The sequence below is a fragment of the Ovis canadensis genome, chromosome 1 (assembly GCF_042477335.2).
Source record: "Ovis canadensis isolate MfBH-ARS-UI-01 breed Bighorn chromosome 1, ARS-UI_OviCan_v2, whole genome shotgun sequence".
Lineage (NCBI taxonomy): Eukaryota > Metazoa > Chordata > Mammalia > Artiodactyla > Bovidae > Ovis > Ovis canadensis.
Genome location: NC_091245.1, coordinates 245065650 through 245071659, shown reverse-complemented (window position 1 = coordinate 245071659; position 6010 = coordinate 245065650). Strand labels below are relative to the sequence as shown.

General features: G+C 39.3%; 1 long non-coding RNA gene across 1 annotated transcript; it reads left to right on the top strand.

Moving 5' to 3' along the window:
• The first annotated feature begins 1 nt into the window (after position 1).
• On the top strand, positions 2-5666 carry LOC138435815 (uncharacterized). Its single transcript, XR_011255243.1, has 4 exons — positions 2-152; positions 551-665; positions 3127-3173; positions 3920-5666. It is a non-coding gene; the product is annotated as an uncharacterized lncRNA (long non-coding RNA).
• Positions 5667-6010: the final 344 nt, after the last annotated feature.

Below are 6010 nucleotides of genomic sequence, written 5' to 3'. Positions count from 1 at the left end.
GAGCTCCTCCCTGGTGGCTCAGAGGTAAAAGTGTCTACCTGGAATGCTGGAGACCAGGGTTTGATCCCTGGGTCGGGAAGATCCCCTGGAGAAGGAAATGGCAACCCATTCCAGTACTCTTGCCTGGAGAATCCTATGGAGGGAGGAGCCTGGTAGGCTACAGTCCATGGGGTCGCAAAGAGTCAGACACGACTGAGCGACTTCACTTTTCACTCACTCACTTTAGAATGTTTACTGTTTACAGCGCTCCTACTAGCAAACAGGCACACTAAGAAAATATTTGTTAAAAGAAAAGATTCATTGTTGTTTTTCAATTCACACTTTCATTTACCAAAGTGACACATGACCTTCTAAACAATTAAAGCTGAATATGGAAAAAAGAAGTGAGATGTACCTTGCCTTTTAGCTCTCTGATTGCTAATTATCTATTGCAGAAGGAATAGGAAAACTGTAGAGATCCAGTACGTTGCATTACAATGTTATTTTTCAACCTCCCCTCTTCTATGACTATTGTTCTTGAATCTCTAGACGTTCTGTTTTCTCTTAACAGAAGAAATCTCTTTCATCTTGCTTGCTGCTGCTGCTGCTAAGTCGCTTCAGTTGTGTCCGACTCTATGCGACTCCATAGACAGCAGCCCACCAGGCTCTGTGCGTGGAATCTCTAGGTAAGAATAATGGAGTGGGTTGCTGTTTATGTCTCCATCATCTTGCTTATGGTTGGTTTATACCACTGCCACATTCTCTCCACGGCAATAGAGAATGAGGGTTGGTGCTTCGGCCTCTTGAATATGGACTTCCAAGCATTTCTCATTTTGATCTATAATTTCAGCTTTATTCACCCTTTTGTTTGAAATCAGAAGTCTTCAGTCTTTAGGACAGTCTCACTGAGATTCTGTGGTGCTAAGTGGGATCTCTTTCTTCTTACACCCCTCTTTCCACACTATAACTTCCTATTATAAAATAGTTACATCTGCTTCTTCCTATTTTCTCAAACATGTTAAGATTTTGTTTCCCTCTGTACATTAACATTTTCTTGTTGTTCTTGTACTTTTAATAGCTTTGGTTTTTGTTTTAACTACATTTGCTTTCATTTTACTATGATCTCTAAAGAAAAGTACCTTTAACTAGAAAATATCTTTAATTAGAAAATGTCTATGCATAGCATAAACTGTTAGTTGCCTACCCAAAACTCAGCATTTGCTTTTATAGGGTAAAGTAGTGGTTCTCAAACTTTAATGTGCATCAGAACCACCTGAAATTCTTGTTAAAGCTCAATTTGTGAAGCACTATCTTCAATTTTCTGAGTCAATCTATAGTTTGGGATGGGGCCTGGAATGTGCTTTTCTGGTAAATTCAAATGTGATGTTGATAATATTATCCTATGTACCTCACTTTAAGAACCATTTGGTTAAGATATCCTATTTTGGTCAGATACTGGCGAGCAGTGCATTCATGGAACAAAGGTCCTAGTCTGAAGCATGAATTTTGATTGGCGGGCAATCATGGTGACACTAGCCTGTCTCCTTTGCCTGTTATTGGCGCATATGTCGGCATATTTCTCAGATTTGGCTGAGGAAAAATCTTGAAGATTTCTATAAAAGCATTCCTACCTAATTTTAAATATAATTGTGTGTATGCACATATTTACATGTATATATACACACATACATATATATATATATGTGCTCCGTCTAGTAAGCTATGGTTTTTCTAGTAGTCATGTATGGATGTGAGAGTTGGCCTATAAAGAACACCAAGAACAGAAGAATCAATGCTTTTAAACTGTGGTGTTGCAGAAGACTCTTGAGAGTCCCTTGGACTGCAGGGAGATCAAACCAGTCAATCCTAAAGGAAATCAGTCCTGAATATTCATTGGAAGGACTGATGTTGGTGCTGAAACTCCAATACTTTGACCACCTGATGCGAAGAACTGACTCATTGGAAAAGACCCAGATGCTGGGAAAGATTGAAGGCAGGAGGAGAAGGGGACGACAGAAGATGAGATGGTTGGATGGCATCACTGACTCGATGGACATGAGTTTGAGCAAGCTCCAGGAGTTGGTGAAGGACAGGGAAGCCTGGCATTCTACAGTCTGTGCGGTCACAGAGTTGGATATGACTAAGCTCCTGAACTGAGCTGAGCTACCAGGGAAGCTTGTACATACATACACAAATACATATATCAGTTCAGTTCAGTTCAGTCGCTCAGTCGTGTCCAACTCTTTGCGACCCCATGAATTGCAGCACACCTGGCCTCCCTGTCCATCACCAACTCCCGGAGTTCACTCAGACTCATGTCCTTCGAGTCAGTGATGCCATCCAGCCATCTCATCCTCTGTCATCCCCTTCTTCTCCTACCCCTAATCCCTCCTAGCATCAGAGTCTTTTCCAATGAGTCAACTCTTTGCATGAGGTGGCCAAAGTACTAGAGCTTCAGCTTTAGCATCATTCCCTCCAGAGAATACACACTTAACATATACACACATACATACACATACATATAGGACTTGTGGGAAGATCCCAAGAACTTGATGACCCCTTCGAGTTGTAGCACTGACCCTGACGTACATAGTTCCAGATGTTTTATTTTATGAAGTCTGGCCTGCGGTTGTGGATTCACCAAGACTATTTAATTTTGTTTTTCAACTGGTTTCTTACTCAAAATGAGCAAGTTTCTATATTGCTATCCCCTTCGACCTGGATGGGGTTTATGTCTTAATAATTTTACACCATGGTTGTAACTCTTCATGATTCTTGCTTTCTGTTTAAGCTATTTAAGAGTATTTATTAATAAAAAGTGGGCTTCCCACATGGCGCTAGTGGTAAAGAACTCATCTGCCAATGCCAATGCTAGTGGTAAAGAACTTAAGAGACATGGGTTCAATCCCTGGGTCAGGAAGATCCTCTGGAGGAGGGCATGGCAACCCACTCCAGTATTCTTGCCTGAAGAACCCCATGGACAGAGGAGCCTGGTGGGCTGCAGTCCTTAGGGTCACAAAGAGTTGGACATGACTGAAGCAACTTAGCACGGCACAGCATTAATATAAAGTAATCTTAGCATTGTACCACTGAAAATCTTAAACATATTCTAAAATCCTCTTTTTTGCTCTTTGTTTTCCTGTTTAGGCCAGCTGCTGTAACCAGTAGCTCCAAGAAAGTGCCAGAGCCCCAAGGTGAAGTTGGTATAATAGATTTCCTGGGAAACAGCATGAGGAGGTCTTGACATATGGGTACCTAAGGCTCACCATTAGACAAAATTTTCTATTTTGAGTTATTTATGTAAACAAAGATTTTTAATTTTCCAAGAGGTCACCATATATGAATTTTTTAGTCATTAACACTGGGAATAATTTTGGATAATGCTGATGGTATTATCAACCTCAAAATTTCAATGACATAATTTTGTTTTGTTTTTTCATGACACAACAGCCAAATGGAAGTGTTCCCTATTGGTGGACTTGGGGCTCTGTTTTACAGCATCACTCAAGGACCCAGGCTCATGGAAATTTCATATATGGTTTTTGAGATTTTTCTGGGCTTTGACATTGAGTCTGCAGAAGAAAGGAGAAATTGTTACCTATGAAAGGTTTTTATGGGCCAAATTTGAAATTGACACACATATTTCTGTCTACATTTCCTTGCGCAGAACTCAATTAGATGGCCTCACTTGTGTCTCTTCAGAAAGATAAGTAATGATTTACTAAGGAAATCATTTTTATACCATCTTCTACAGGTTTTTTACATATGATTAAAAATAAACAAAATACTCCTATTTAACAAACTGTATATTACCAGATGTATGATAAAAGCTACTTATAAAATCATAAATTTGACTTTACTAAAAAATATTTTCAAAAAATTTTAATAAGAAGTGGTCTAAATGAGTCAGGCTTCATTTTTAATACTCATATTTTTTCAGGTCCCACTGAGAAGAGAAATGGACATTTTTGAAATTATGATGTACATGACTGCATCTATCAAGATTTTCCAAGAACCTATTGCAACAAAAAAATGTAGAATACATAAGGAGGTTGTTAATCCAAAAATAAGAGTTCTGTAATGGTTTTCTACACAAAAAGATTTCTCAGCTATGTTTTTAAAGATGAGTAGAAGATAGCCATGAGCAAAAGGCAGCAATATATGCCAAGAGACATAGTGTGTTTCAGGATTATGAGGGTTAAGTATGGCTGCAGTGCACGAGGGAGCAAGACACGGAATGGAAAGATGGTCTGTGTTAACGCAGAGAGTAAACCGTTCACCAAAGTTTGTGCTCCTTCTTCCTTGGTATAGAACTGTTACTGAGAACTGGCCAACTAACATGTGGCCATATGACTGAATTTCAGCCAACAGAGTTTGAGAAGAAACAAATGTTATTACTCCCAAGCTAAGAATCTTAAGTAGCAGGTGAGCCTTCACCATACTGTTTCTCTTCCATTGGTTTATGCTGAGACTCTAAGAGATGACAGAACTACAAATCAGAGGTTTTGTGGCCCTGAAACACTGTGTGAATGAAAGCTGCCCATGGATTAGAAATTTTCACCTTGTCAGTTATGGGAAAGATAAAGAAAGTTGGATTGAGAAAAGTCATTACAATTTGTTACAGTACCTATCAGCATCCAGACTAATCAAGTCTGGAAAAGTTGGGCAGGAACCACAAGTTAAAGGTCATACACTGTGCTGAAGAGATTGGGTTTGATCTTGGAGACTGAAGTATGATACAATTTTAAGTATGAAAAAGACACTATTAAGCTCTTGCTTTGCATACATACTAAGTCACTTCTTGCTTTAAGAAGGACTAAATTGTGACAGAGTGATTTGTAGAGTAGGAAGAGAAAGGAGGTCATTTTAGTGACAAAAATACTTTCCTGAAAAATAACGAGAGAGATCATGTTTAGTGGAATCGGAAAGGAGAAGATGCATTCCAGAGATAGGAAAAAGTAAAAATATAGATGTTGCTTGGTGACAGCAGATTTGGGGGAGGAAAAAAAGAGGGGATTATTTTAAGAATGGCTTCATTTTGAAAAACTGGATAGATGACAGTGCATACATATAGACATCACAGAATGAGATTAGGAGTAAAGTCTAGTTAGATTAGGCAAGTGTGAGATGCCTGGGGGTATCAAACCTGAGACAGTGGATCCTACATGCCTGTTGAGGAAACTTGAAATATGCACAATAGTTGAATATATTGAAACAGACTTACAGTATTGAGTTTGGAGCATGAGGAGTGGGTCAAACATGGAAATAAGAGACCCCAGTGTTTAATGAACTCATTAAACACTGGTGAAACTGAAAGTGGGGAAGGACAAAGAGCACCATGTATAACAGAAGTATAATATTTCTAAAACTAAAGAGGGAGAGACTTTTAATGAGGAAGTGATCAGTGGTGTCACAACTGTAGGAGGTATGAGAAATTGTGGTTTGGGAGCAGAGTCTTGCACATAGCACTTAGGTCATAAGATCCTGTCTTATTTTTTGCATCTAATGACAAGGAAAAGAGTACTTACCTTTAAGTTCAATACAATGTCTAATTTATTATGCCCTCTACTTCCCTATCCTAGAAGGGAAAGGAAGTCACTAAACAGAAAATATATCCCATGATCTTAACCACAACCCAATGCCTAGTGGGTGGATATGAGTTAAGTGGAAATAAAGTAGTGTTTCGCTATGTGGTTCCAGGACCCTGTGGTATAGTAGTTCCCTTTTTGGGGGGGTTGAGGGACAAGGGGTAGACAAGAAAGAGAGAGAAGGAGTGCTCCATAGCTCTGTTTCAGTGAGCAGGAAGGGAGTGACCAGGCTGCTGCTGGCTACTGTCGCCCTGGGAGGAGGCACAGGGCTAAATCTTTTCCTGAGGTTTAAACTTGTAGCTACAGCTTTATCAGTCACCATCTGATGAGCTTATCTGTTTTGATTCTTCACTTTGCACAAGTCAAACAATTTTTACTTACCCCAAATCTAAACCAACAAAAGAGTTAAATTTAGGCCATAAAATTTCTACTTATTTAGCCAA